Below are 14,998 nucleotides of genomic sequence, written 5' to 3'. Positions count from 1 at the left end.
CTCTGTGCCTCAGTTACCTCATCTGTAAAATTGAGATTTAGACTGTGAATCCCACGTGGGACATGGACTGGGTCCAAACTGATTAGCTTGTATCTACCCCAGTGCTTAGTACGGCACCTGGAACACAGTAAGTTCTTAACAAATACCATAAAAGAAAACACTTCAAAAAAATCACACAATCTCAGACAATATGGTAGAGTATCAGAGAGTCAAGAATAGAAGCTGCCTCATAAAAGGCACTCAGAGCCAAAATCACAGAGACGATTGGGATGGACTGAGTTGGGATCAAGACAACCACAGGTATGCCCTGAAAAACAATAATGCCACGAAGAGCCATCTTTGGCTTCCCACTGTGTGGAGTGGATTGTCATCACACTGTGGTTCTTTCAGCCCCAGTCACATGCACTGTTGGCCTCTCGCCAGTGGAAGAGTCATCTTCAGATCCAAAAGCTTGTGTCTGTGGATGTGAGGGGGCCTGCGCACACACACAAACACACACACGTGTGTACGCAGCTCATCCATAGTTCCTCACAGGACAATCATAAAACAAAATGAATGTGGAACCACAATAATTACCAGTTGTTGAGTCATACGAGAAAGTTGTTGCTGAAAAAAAGGAATGAATAAGAGATGTTTCAGGTCAACATGACACACAAAACAAGGCAAGCAATTAAGAACAATAGTATACACTGTGACCCTGAATTGAAAGAACTAGCTGGTTTCTTCATTCATTCATTCAGTCAATAGTATTTATTGAGCGCTTACTGTGTGCAAAGCACTGTGCTAAGCACTTGGGAGAGTACAGTAAAACAACCAAGAGACATATTCCTGCCCACAATGTGCCCACAATCTAGAGAGGGAGACAGACATTAATATAAATAAATAAAATATCTAAATTACAGATGTATACAGAAATATACATATTTGCAGTGGGATGGGAGGCAGGATGAATGAAGGAGCAAGTAAGAGTGGTGCAGAAGGGAGTGGGAGAGAGGAGAGGAGGGATTTGTCAGGAAAAGCACTCGTGATGGAGATGGACTTGCTCAAGACACCTCTCTCTTCTCCCTGATGACCTTGCCAACTGCTTTGTTGGCAAAGTTAAAACTATTTGAAGTGAGTTCTCCCAAATCACTTCACCTCCCAGCTCCTTCCCACCCCATCATCTATTCTCTCGTCCTTCTTAACCAACTCTCATTTGCTCAAATATCGCTTCACTTCCAATCCTATCCTTTCTCACCTTCTAAAATCACTTTGGCCCACTCTTTGTCCCTCCCTCACCACCAAGTTCAACCACTTGAGATTTCAGAGAACTCATTCTTCTCTGCTTTCAAACATGCCTACATCTCCCGTATGCCACAAAATCTTTCTCTGGGTCCCACAGGACCATCCAGCTATCACTTCATCTCCTTCCTCCCAATCCTGTCCCCCCAAATTTGACCAGGCTCTATTCATATGCAGCCTCCACTTCCTCTCCTTCAACTCCCTCACTGACCCTCAAGTGGTTTCCATTCCCTTCACTCCACTGAAACCACGCTCTCTAATTACCTCTTTTTTCTTTCCAAATAGAACAGACTCTACCCCATGCTAATTTTCTTTGCCTCTCAGCTCTCTTTGTCATTGTGAAGCACTCACTTCTTCTGTAAAGCAGTCTATTCTTTTTTTTTTCCTGACACAATTCTGTCATGGGTCTCCTCTTATTTTGCTGAACAGCCCTTTCAGACTCTCATTCCGGCCCTTCCTCTGCCTCCCACTCCCAAACTGTGCGTGTCTCTCAGGGCTCTGATCTGGACCCCCTTCTCTTCTCAATTTACATTAACCCCCAAAAGGAACTCATTTGCTCCCACAGCCCTATCTGAGTAATAATAATAATAATGTTATTTATTAAGTGCTTATTATGTGCAAAGCACTGTTCTAAGCACTGGGGAGGTAATAAGGTAATGAGGTTGTCCCACGGTGGGGGCTCACAGGCTTAATTCCCATTTCACAGATGAGGTAACTGGGGCACAGAGAAGTTAAGTGACTTGCCCAAAGTCACACAGCTGACAATTGGTGGAGCTGGGATTTGAACCCATGACCTCTGACTCCAAAGCCCGGGCTCCTTCCACTGAGCCACTCTGCTTTCCACTGAGCCACACTGCTGTAATGAATTTGTCTGTCTCCCATACAAAGATGTAATTTTCTAGAGGGTAGGAATCATAGTCTGTTAGAACTGAGTACTCTCGCAAGTGTTTAATATAAAACTTTGCACATAGTAGGTGCTCATTAAATGCTATTGTTGAGGATGGAGAGGAGAATGACTGGAGGCAGGGAGAGCAGCAAGGAGGCTGAAAGAAGAATCAAGCAGGGATACAACAAGTGTCTGAACCAGGGAAATAGTTGTCTGGATGGAGAGAAAGGAATGGATCTGCAAAATGTTGTGGGTGCAGCAACAGATTAAAGAGAAGAATTGGAAAAAGGGAGGAATCAAGAATAATGCCAAGGTCTCAGGCAATTTTTCCATTGACGTTTTCATACTGCTTTGCTCTACGTGGTTACCGTTTGTGTGTAGTTGTCCTTTGTCTTCAAAGAAGCCTCATTATCAAAAGTACTCACATGATTGCCCCACTTTTGCATAATTTCTGTAATATTTCATTAAGGACAGGGCTAGTATGGAAGAATTAAGAAGAATTTATCATAATTAAGTAATTAGAGAAGCAGCATGGCTTGGGAGTTAGAGGTCAGGCGTTCAAATCCTGGCTCCACCCCTTGTCAGCTGTGTGTCTTTGGGTAAATCACAACGTCTCTGTACTTCAGTTCCCTCATCTGTAAATTGGGATTAATAATAATAATAGTGGTATTTGTTAAGCACTTACTATGTGCCAAGCACTGTTCTAAGCACAGGGGTAGATGCAAAGTAATCAGGGTGTCCCACATGGGGCTCAGTCATAATCCCCATTTTACAGATGAGGTAACAGGCACAGAGAAGTTAAGTGACTTGCCCAAAGTCACACAGCTGATAAGTGGCGGAGCTGGGATTAGAACTCCCACGCCCGTGCTCTTTCCAATAAGCCACGCTGCTTCTCTAGTAGGAAGCTCAATTCAGTGAAGTTCCCCTTTTCTAGCTGTGAAATCAGCTGAGGTCCTGAATGAATGTAACACAGATACAGGGGTGAGCCAGCCATATTATACAAGTAAAAAGACTGGAGAGGATTGGGACAAATGGAAAAATCCACCACCCAGATTATTAACAAGTAAGAAGCACTGCCTAGTGGATAGACCACAGGCCTGGGAAACAGAAGAATTTAGCTTTTTTTAATTTGTTTGTACAGTGATATTTGTTAAGCACTTCCTTGCCTCAGTTACTTTATCTTTGAAATGGGGACTGAGACTGTGACTCTCATGTGGGATATAGACTGTATCCAACCTGATTCGCTTGTGCCTATCTCAGTGCTTAGTACGGTGCCTGGAACATAGTGAGTGCTTAACAAATACCATAAAAAAAGAAAAATGTCCTTGATCATTTCTATTAAGGAGCAACTTCCAAGATCAGCTTTTAGAGGCACTGTGCTACAGTTGTGAATGGGGATGGTAGTCAAAAGACCTAGTTTCTAGTCTGCTTTCTGTCCAGTTCTGCCCCTGGCCTCTTGTTCAACCTAGGCACATCAATAAACCTCTCTGTACATCAGTTTCCTCCTCTGTGAAATCTTTAAAATATCTGTCTCTCCCTACCTCACAGGGATGTTGTAAGAACAAAAGTGTTTTAGAATAATAAAAGTACTATTCAAAAACCTGTTGCCCAATGCAATTTCCTTGTTATTCTATGAGAGCAAACATGATATTGAATGACAGAACCACAATACAGCACCCAAGACCCCTCTTCTTCCTCATTTTCCATCTGGCATTTACAATGTGGGATACAGCTCAAAGCCAGCCTCTGGAGGAAATAGTTTGCTGTATTAAAAAAAAATGTAATAACATACTACACATTCAATAGCTCCTTGGCATGAACCACTTCAGGAACAAAACAAGAAATCCCAATTGCTAAATCAATCAAAAAAGGTCAGTAAAACTCTGAGGAGAGGGAATGTGCAGTATGTGTGAAGTCACTGAACATCATTAATTGTGCTTGGATAATAATAATGGTGGCACTTGTTAAGTGTTTATGCCAGGCACTAAACTAAGCGCTGGGGTGGATACAAGCAAACCCAGTTGGAAACACTTCCTGTTCCACATTTGGGCTCACAGAGTTACAGCAATGAATTTCCAGCCCTTTAATGATTGACAAGAATCCTACAAAAAAAAAAAAAATCAAGATTCAGTAAATCTCCAAAGTCAATTTACTTTGGGCATATAAAATCCCCAACGCAAGGATTACTCTTGAGTTTTGCTCCTCTGGATGTGTTGGTGTCATTTAGAAAGCCATGAAGTAGGTATTTCATTTTACTACATCATGTAAAGTCCAAGTCATTAGTCTTTAAAAGAGCTGTAAAAGAGATTGAGAGAGAGAGGGGTGGGGAAGGGGGGGGGGGGAATAAAGAGAGAAAAGTAGGAGGAAAAGAAGGACAAAGAGCAAGAAAGTAGGAGAGGGATGGGGAAGAAAGATAGTGAGAGAGGAACAGATACAAAAAAGAGGTAGAAAAAAGAGTATTATTATTATTGTTGCATTTGTTAAGCACTTACCATGTGCCAAGCACTGTTCTAAGCACTGGGTAGATATAGGGTAATCAGGTTGTCCCATGTGGGGCTCATGCTTTTAATCCCCATTTTACAGATGAGGTAACTGAAGCCCAGAGAAGTTAAGTGACTTGCCCAAAATCACACAGCAGACACGTGGTGGAGGCACGATTCGAACTCACATCCTCTGATTCCCAAGCCCGTGTTCTTTCCACTAAGCCACGTTGCTTCTCTTCTGCACCTTCTGACCACAGGTGACAATTTTCACTGGACTAGAGGCCACAAAGCAGAACGGAGCAGCTTCATTATCCCTGAATTCTAAAACTGAGCCATCTCCAAGATGAAGAAGATAAGGGGAGATTCTCCAGTACATTTCTGGAAGCACCTTAATTCTATCTCTTGCCCATCTCCACTGACAATGGATTCAATGGACATGTGACCCTAATACAAATAAGGATCTGCTGAGCAGTTTGGCTTTCATTTCTTATTCAAAGGGTCACTGGGGGCAAGTATTTTTTCAACTACATTGCAGATGAAAGTGCAAAGCAACTGCAGAGGCAACATTTACAAGGTTTTCCTAGTTAAATCGTTTACATATCAAATGAGGCAGCACCTGTTGGTAGATGCAGATTTTGTTCCCTGAAGGTAGAAATTGAGAATACTAAGGTAATTACTGTGGTCCTGGTGTTGTTTAGGAAATTCTGAAAGCAGATCTAGTAACTAGATATATAAGGAAACAGGATGGCCTAGGGTATAGAACACTAGCCTAGGAGTCAATAGGACCTGGGTTCTAATCCCGACTCCATCACCTGTCTCCTATATGACCTTGGACAAATCAATTCACTTCTCTGTGCCTCAATTCCCTCATCTGTAAAATGGGGGATGACAACTCTGCAGCGTGGCTCAGTGGAAAGAGCTCGGGCTTTGGAGTCAGAGGTTAATGGGTTCAAATCCCAGCTCCGCCAATTGTCAGCAGTGTGACTTTGGGCAAGCCACTTCACTTCTCTGGGCCTCAGTTACCTCATCTGTAAAATGGGGATGAAGACGGTGAGCCCCCGCCGTGGGACAACCTGATCACCTTGTAACCTCCCCAGTGCTTAGAACAGTGCTTTGCACATAGCAAGCACTTAATAAATGCCATTATTATTATTACGTGGGACATGGACTGTGCCCGACCTGATTAGCTTGTGTCTATCCCAGTGCTTAGAACAGTGCCTGGCACATATTAAGCAATTAACAAATACCATTAAATATACAATAATAATGCTAACAATATGAATATAGAATCACTGTTAGCATTATTATTATCCTAGTCTCCTCTCTTTAAAACCCTCCATTGGTTCCTTGAATCTCTTCATACATCACAAAAACTACTCACAATTAGCTTCAGGACTTTCCACCGTCTGGCTCCACCTCACCTCTCTGTTTTCTCCACCCACTATTTCCCAACCCCCTGCCTTGGCTTCTCATCATCATCATCATCAATCGTATTTATTGAGTGCTTACTGTGTGCAGAGCACTGTACTAAGCGCTTGGGAAGTACAAGCTGGCAACATATAGAGACAGTCCCTACCCAACAGTGGGCTCACAGTCTAAAAGGGGGAGACTGTGGAGTCTGGGGGAGTCTTCTCCCAAGCCAACCTTCTAACTTTACCTCTCTCTCAACTCTCCTGCCTCTTCCCCTCACTCATGCTGTCCCCCTACCCTGGAACTCCTCCTCTCCCCACATTCAAAGCTCTCCTAAAATCCCAACTCTTCCAAAAAACTTTTCCTGAATAATTTCCCAGCACTCTGAGTCATATCACCACTTCAGCCAACTCTAGCACTTCATTCATTCAGAGATAGATACAAGGTGATCAGGTTGTCCCACGTGGGGCTCACAGTCTTACTCCCCATTTTCCAGATGAGGTAACTGAGGCACAGAGAAGTTAAGTGACTTGCCCAAAGTCACACAGCTGACAAGCAGTGGAGCTGGGATTAGAACCCATGACCTCTGACTCCCAAGCCTGGGCTCTTTTCACTGAGCCACGCTGCTTCTTTATTTAAGCGCTTACTATGTGCCAGGCACTGTACTGAGAGCTGGGGAGGAAATAAGGAAATTGAGTTTGACACAGTCCCTGTCCCACATTCATTCATTCCTTCAATTGCATTTATTGAGCGCTTACTGTGTGCAGAGCACTGTACTAAGCGCTTGGGAAGTACAAGTCGGCAACATATAGAGAAGGTCCCTACCCAACACAGGCTCACAGTCTAGAAGGGGGAGACAGACAACAAAACAAAACACGTAGACAGGTGTCAAAATAGTCAGAATAAATAGAATTATAGCTATATGCACATCTTTAACAAAATAAATAGAGTAGTAAAAATGTACAAGTAAAATAGATTAATAAGTCTGTACAAATCTATACAAGTACTATGGGGAGGGGAAGGAGGTAGGATGGGGGGGATGGGGAGGAGGAGTTTCAATCCCCATTTTACATGCACTTAGTTACAGTGCTCTGCACACAGTAACAGTGCTCTGCACACAGTAAGCGCTCAATAAGTACGACTGAATGAATTTTACAGATGAGGTAACTGAGGCACAGAGAAGTTAAATGACTTGCCCCAAAAATCACACAACAGACAAATGGAGGAGCCAGGTTTAGAACCCAAGACCTTTTGACTCCCAAGCCATTACGCCATCCTGCTCTCTAAGATATTACATCATTATAATGCATAAACTCCAAAACAGTCTTTTTAAATCTAAGCACGATTTAGATAGTCTACGGATTTATTTAAATCACTGATCTAATGTTGACATATATGCATTCCAAGGTTTACATTTCTTAACAGACAAAAGCTCTGATGACAAAATAGCTAGGAAATGATTACACTTTTGTATCAGTCATCCTCCTCAAACTTTCTGCAGAGTTCTCCTTGACTTGCATAAGGACATCCTTGCTGAGAAAAGGATTCCAGAGTTAGTACATGGGTTCAAATCCCGGCTCCGCCAATTGTCAGCTGTGTGACTTTGGGTAAGTCACTTAACTTTTCTGTGCCTCAGCTACTTCATCTGTAAAATGGGGATTAAGTCTGTGAGCCCCATGTGGGACAACCTGATTACCTTATATCTCTCCCAGCGCTTAGAACAGTGCTTTGCACATAGTAAATGCTTAATAAATGCCATCGTTATTATTATTATTATTCTCTGTGCCTCAGTTCCCTCATCTGTAAAATGGGGATTAAGTCTGTGAGCCCCATGTGGGACAATATGATTACCTCGTATCTCTCCCAGCGCTTAGAACAGTGCTTGGCACATAGCAAGCGCTTAACAAATACCAAAATTATTATTATTATTATATTCATGGGGAAAACTCCACATATCATTTTAGACACCATACCTTCTGCAAGTAGATTCTGGAAATTTATCAGAAGCATCCAAATGAGGATCACGGCAATCCCCATTTTGCGTGGTCCCTGTCACTCTGAGCAAAGATGCTTTGACATTTATATGCTCCGAGCTATGAGGGCGTGCTTCAGTGATGTATGTTATCTACTGCTACGATGAATCAATGCAAAAGGAAGTACCTAAATGACTCTGCTTATTGCTCTTTCACAGAACGACTTAGGCGTGTTTGATCGATTACTGCTTAAATTACATGGCCATTTCTCAAATGCATGAACCCTTTGGAATTAAGAAGAAAAGTTCCTACTTCCTTGTGTGTGACTTCAAAGAGGCTTGTAAGTGCATTCGGGAACAGTCTCTATTTCAAGAGGTTACCACTGAAAACCGTGCTTTACCTCTCCTGGTGCCACAGGATGTGGTGTTCTCAGCAAATATTAGGGAGAGAGTGAAAGGAACAAAACTTACTGCAGGATGGCTTTCCTTGGCACTTCCTTTCCTTAATCTCCCCAGAGCCGACGATGGCATCATGAATGACAGCGAGGATTCATGGTTGGGCAGTCACCCTGGGTTGAGCGGAAAGAGGACGATTAGGTGATGAAAGTAGGCGCTGCCGCTTGCAGCTCAAAGCCTCTTTCCTTTTTAAACACACCGTTGCAGAATTGTCGCTTGTTCTTTGCTTGACCCAGATTTTCTGCTGCTTCTGCTACCCCTTATCAAGAACCATGACAGTGGAGGTGATTTTTGCTTCAGAGTCCAGAAAAACTCATTTCCATGTGCTAACTAACCCATTCTTATCAGAGCCATTATCATCTTGGTAAGACTTTCTTTGTTGAAAGTAATCAATTCTGTTCAAAAACAGGTGTGGAAGAAATTCTGAGAAACCATAATAATGACTAGAGTTAGTTTTGAACTGGTTTGCAGCTGCAGATTGCCAAATAGTTTTGAGTTTAATTTTGACCGGCGAACTCTGTGTTCATTACACAGACTGAGGGTTAAAAATTAAAAAGGTTGAGGAATAAAAGAAAATCGAATTCTTAAACAGCACACAGTAAACTTTCAATAAATACGATCGAATGAATCTCCCCTTCTAGATTGTAAGCTACGTATGGGCAGGGAACATGTTGGCTGTGGCCTAGTGGCAAAGCTCGGGCTTGGGAGTCAGAGGTCGTGGGTTCTAATCCTGACTCTGCTGTGTGACCTTGGGCAAGTCATTTAACTTCTCTGTGCCTCAGCTACCTCATCCATAAAATGGGGATTAAGACAGGGAGCCCCATGTGGGACAGGAACTGTGTCCAACCTAATTACCTCATATCTATCCCAGTGCTTAGAACAGTGCTTGGCACTTAGTAAGCACTTAATAAATACCATAATTATTATTATCATTTATGGATCCATTACTGTGTGCAGACCAATCAACCAGTGGTATTTTTTGTTTACTGTGTGCAGAGCACTGTACTAAGCGCTTGGGAGAGCGCAATACAACGGAACTGATAGACACATTCCCTGCTCAAAAGGAGCTTATAGTCTAGAGGGGGAGACAGATGGAGACTGGAGGTGGAGACAATTATGGATAGATGCATAATTGTGGTGGGGTGGAGGATTGGGTGAATATCAAGTGCTTAAAGGGTGCAGATCTAAAGTGCATGAGTGACACAGAAGGGAGAGGGATAATGGGAAACTAGGGCTTAATTGGAAAAAGGCTTTTGGAGGAGATGGGATTTTAATAAGGCTTTGAAGGTGGGGAGAGTAGAAATCTGTCATATATTACTGTCACATATGTATACATATATACTTACATATATACTGTCACAACTTCTCTGGGCCTCAGTTCCCTCATCTATAAGACAGTGAGCCCCCCGTGGGACAACCTGATCACCTTGTAACCTCCCCAGCGCTTAGAACAGTGCTTTGCACATAGTAAGTGCTTAATAAATGCTATTATTATTATATATTAAAGGGGAAGGAGTTCCAGGGCAGAGGGAGAACATAGGCAAGGGATTGTCATCATCATCATCATCTTCATTATCATTATCATCAACAGTATTTATTGAGTGCAAACTGTGGGCAGAGCCCTGTACTAAGTACATGGGACAGTACAATTCAAGCAAACTAGAAATTTAATTCTGGACTCATTAGCTACGAGTAAATATTGTAGTGGTTATACAATTCCATTTTCGCCAGATGGATGCCGTGCAATATTGAACAAGTAGTCATAACACTCATTCATGGTTTTGGCTCTTTCCCAGCTCTCTTGCCATACATATACCCCAAAACGCCCGACTAATACAGCACAGGAATCTGGGTATTTATTGCATGGGTCATTCATTCTTTAAGAACCGTCTCTTCAGGCATATTCTCAACATGGGGTAGATCGTGTGGCTTAGTAGAAAGAGCACGGGCTTGGGAGCCAGAGGTTGTGGATTTAAATCCCAGCTCTGCCACTTGTCAGCTGTGTGACTTTGGGCAAGTCACTTAACTTATCTGTGCCTCAGTTACCTCATCTGTAAAATGGGGATTAAAACTGTGAGCCCCACGTGGGACAACCTATTAACCTTGTATCTATCCCAGTGCTTAGAACAGTGCTTAGTAAGTGCTTTACAAATACCATCATTATTATTATGTACCACTAATGTATCATTGCACCTAGAACAACCTCCTGAGGTACATTTTCTGATTCTTTTATCATCTCTTAATGGGTAATTTTAAACTCATGTTCTGGAAAGAGAAGGGTAGCCACCACAGCAGTCTTAGAATGACTGTGGTTTACTGCTCCGGCTCCTCTTTGGTATAAGCATTCCTAAGGAGAGGAGTATGTTGGCTTTTACTTAGATTCTTGTATGGTGGAGGTCCACTGGTGTCCTGCTCTTTTTTGTCACAAACAAAAGTATCTTCAGTCTGAATTCATTCTTTTTGCACTCAGGATGGAGCAATGTAGATTTCACTGCCAAGCTTTAGGCTAATTGTTCCTCCGGGCCCAGTGACCCAGATCAAATGATAAAACTCGTTGCAGAGCTCAGAGATCAGATTTCTTGGTTGCTCTTTTCCCTGCAACAAGCATCCGTGGGGGAAGCGCTTGCCCGCTGGGCCGACATGCTGGGCGGGCATCTTCCCACCACCTGGGTTTCCTTCTCAGCCGTCACACCTGGAGGTTCCCGGTGGGCAGCATGTGTGGTGGTCATGATTGTGATCAGGTGGCGAGATTGACAGGCTCTAGATTCAGGGAGTAGGTTGGCGTTTGAGGAGCGAAGTGTGCAGACTGGATTGAAGTAGGAAATCAGCCAAGTGCATTCTTTGTTCTTCTCAAACTAACTTACTCATTGTGCCTCATGCAGTCTCTCTCCTTGCCCGAGCCATTTTCCCCCCTAGGAACTCCCTCTCCCTTCAAACCTGACAGACCAAAGCTCTTCTCATAATAATGGTATTTGTTAAGGACTTACTATGTGCAAAGCACTGTTCTAAGCGCTGGGAGGATACAAGGTGATCAGATTGTCCCACGTGGGGCTCACAATCAATCCCCATTTTACAGATGAGGTAGGTAACTGAGGCACGGAGAAGTTAAGTGATTTGCCCGAAGTCAAACAGCTGATAAATGGCAGAACCAGGATTAGAACCCACAACCTCTGACTTTCAAGCTCGGCCTCTTTCCACTGAGCCACACTGCTTCTCTGCTGCTTCTCTCATCTTCTAAGAGAAGCAGCATGGCTTAATGGAAAGACCATGGGCTTGGGAGTCAGAGGTCTTGAGTTCTAATTCCGCCTCTGCTACTTGTCAGCTGTGTGACTTTGAGCAACTCACTTAACTTCTCTGTGCCTCAGCTACCTCATCTGAAAAATGGGGAGACAGATATTTGAATAAATTACAGGCAGGAGAAGCAACTGTGTATAAAGATATGTGCAAACGTGTTGCAGGCCCACAGGTTTATAGGGAAAAGACTCAAGGTCGGGGTGACTCACTAAGGAGGGAAAATAGAGTGGCAAAATGAGAGATTAGTCAGGGAAGGCTTTCTGTTATTTAGGTAGGGATTTGATAAGGGGGAGATTAATGGTCTTCTGGGCTTCCAGGGGTTGGGGGTGGGAAGGGAAGTGTTTCAGGTAGGAGGGATGGTGTGAAAAAGGGGACAATGGAGATGAGAGGGAGGCACAGTAAGTAAGTTGGTAAATAGTGGTGAGTAAGTTCTTTGAGGAACCCCCCAGGCAAATGGAGCTGAAGCCAACAGAAAGTCTCCATCTCTAGAGCTAACAATCGCTGGACAGTCAACCCCAAGGGAGGGCCAGAACACAACTGTCCCAAGCTAGGAATGACCCTGAAACCCACAGCCTTCTGTTTCAACCCCCACCTGGCTCCTGAGACTGGCTTAGTCAATAGAAAGTTGCTCTTCAATGAGGTTTATCTGGAGAATTCTTTTGTCCCTCACCAACCACCCAGCAAATCCAGCAGTTCCACTCCCCCAGGAAGCTGTGGGAAGCCTCCAACCCCTAGCCCTGATATGCTGGCTTCCATCCAGCTTCCTTGTTGGCTTTAGGGTCAAAATTCCAATAAGATGCTGATTTTTAATGTCAACTCTTCTGGCATTACTCGGCTGACCAAACAATAAGAAATCGCTGTTGCTTACAGACTTCTTTGTTTATTCCCTGTTATAGAAGGTAACAGTGCTAAGCACTTAGTACAGTGCTTTGCACAGAGTAAGCACTCAATAAATGCGATTGAATGAAAGTCATTTTGTAGGGTTCACTTTCTCTTGTTCTAAGTCCTGACTGAACCTCTTCTGTAGTCGGGAATATTCTCGGCTTGCTGATGTGCCACCAAATAAACCTACTTGCCTTCTCTCATTCACAGGAAAATTGAAAAGCATGTATAGTCTGAAAGGATTTCTATAGGCCAACAAACATCCTGGGGATTCCACTGAAGACAAGTTCCACAATGGAACCTGCCTTGTTGTTGTAAGCCCTTACAGGTAGGGAACACGTCTACTAACTCTGTTGTATTGAACTCTCCCAAGCACTTAGTACAGTGCTCTGCACACAGGAAGTTCTCAATAAATACCACTGACTGATTGAAGGGCTTACTTTGGGCCATTGGCATTGCCTTGAGTTCCATTCCTGGATTAGTTGTATAGTTACTGCATCAATGCTGATCTAAACCTCCTTTCTCTCTCCCAGTTATATAATAATAATGATGGCATTTATTAAGTGCTTACTATGTGCAAAGCACTGTTCTAAGCATTGGGGAGGTTACAAGGTGATCAGGTTGTCCCATGGGGGGCTCACAGTGTTAATCCCCATTTTACAGATGAGATAACTGAGGCCCAGAGAAGTTAAGTGACCTGCCCAAAGTCACACAGCTGACAAGTGGAGGAACCGGGATTTGAACCCATGACCTCTGACTCCAAAGCCCATGCTCCTTCCAGTGAACCACGCTGCTTCTCTATGTGCCTAGAGTTTTTGCCATTGGGTTCACTGGGTTGTCAATCAAGTTGCAACATTTTTTCATTTGTTAAAAAAATATCTGAATTACCAATTGCATCAACTAGGATTCCTTACTGTTCTTCAAGTCCTTTCCTTTCCTCTTTTCCAGCTGCTAGACCAATCTCTTCTAGCTTCCCATTACCTTTCTCTTACTTTTCCCAGTTTTCCTTTCCTTATCACAGGTTACTGAAGACCCAGAGTTCATGAATTAGCCCTTTCGTCCAGGATCTCAGATCCCAAGACATGACCGCAGCATAGCTGCCAAGAGAGAGAGGTATTCTCAAAGGGAAACACAGCAGAACACACTGAGGTTTTCACGTGGGGAAGCAGGGCCAGATAATAATAATAATAATGATGATGATGGTGTTTGTTGAGTGTTTACTATGTGTCAGGCACTATACTAAGTGCTGGGGTGGGTACAAGCAAATTGGGTTGGACACAGTCCCTGTCCCACGTGGGGCTCACAGACCCATTCTCAATTTTACAGAAGGGGTAACTGAGGCACAGAGAAGTTAAGTGATTTGCCCAAGGTCACACAGAAGACAGGTGGAAGAATCTGAATTAGAACTCATTACCTTTTGACTCTCAGGCCTGTGCTCTATCCACTATGCCATGGTGCTTCTCAGATCAACCAAAACCTGGGTCCAGGACTGGAACATCTCGTGAAGCCCCTCATGTAACACAAAAACAGACTGAAGCCTTCCCAGACTGAGCCCCCCCTTTTCCTCTCCTCCTCCCTGGCCACCCCACCTCCTTCCCCTCCCCACAGCACCTGTATATATGTTTGTACAGATTTATTACTCTATTTATTTTACTTGTACATATTCACTATTATATTTATTTTGTTAATGATGTGCATCTAGCTCAATTTCTATTTATTCTGATGACTTGACACCAGTTCACATGTTTTGTTTTGTTGTCTGTCTCCCCCTTCTAGACTGTGAGCCCGTTTTTGGGTAGGGACTGTCTCTATATGTTGCCAACTTGTACTTCCCAAGTGCTTAGTACAGTGCTCTGCACACAGTTAGTGCTCAATAAATACGATTGAATGAATGAACACAATAAAATGACATCATCATTTTCTGATTCATTTTGATGCCTTTTTCACAGTCCTTCTCCATCCCTACTCTGATCCTTGGAGACTTCAATATCCAACTGAATGTTCCTGGTGATCTCACAGCTGCCTGCTTCTTCTCAACTTTGTGAATGTCCTAGTCCACCCCACCTCACCCACTCACCAACTTGGACAGACGCTTGGTCACGTCTAGTAATGGTAATATCTCGCAGCATACCAACTATAACACTCCATGACCACAACTTTCTCACCTGCCTTCTCCCCCTCAAACATTTTCACTCTAAGAAACTATCCTGTCCCTCCAGAGACCTTCCACTTCCTGATTTGCTCCACTTATCCCAGTCCACCATGCTTCCTTACCCAGCTTCCTCTTCTGACACACAAATCTGGGCTGTCAACTCTGCTCTTTCCAGTGAACTC

General features: G+C 43.4%; 1 pseudogene; it reads right to left on the bottom strand.

Moving 5' to 3' along the window:
• Positions 1–370: 370 nt before the first annotated feature.
• LOC119938694 lies at positions 371–11,143 on the bottom strand (annotated as a pseudogene).
• Between the last annotated feature and the right edge of the window lie 3,855 nt (positions 11,144–14,998).

This window comes from Tachyglossus aculeatus, chromosome 16 (assembly GCF_015852505.1).
Source record: "Tachyglossus aculeatus isolate mTacAcu1 chromosome 16, mTacAcu1.pri, whole genome shotgun sequence".
Classification (NCBI taxonomy): Eukaryota; Metazoa; Chordata; class Mammalia; order Monotremata; family Tachyglossidae; genus Tachyglossus; species Tachyglossus aculeatus.
Note: the sequence above shows the minus strand (reverse complement) of the source record. Positions and strands in the feature narration are given on the sequence as shown.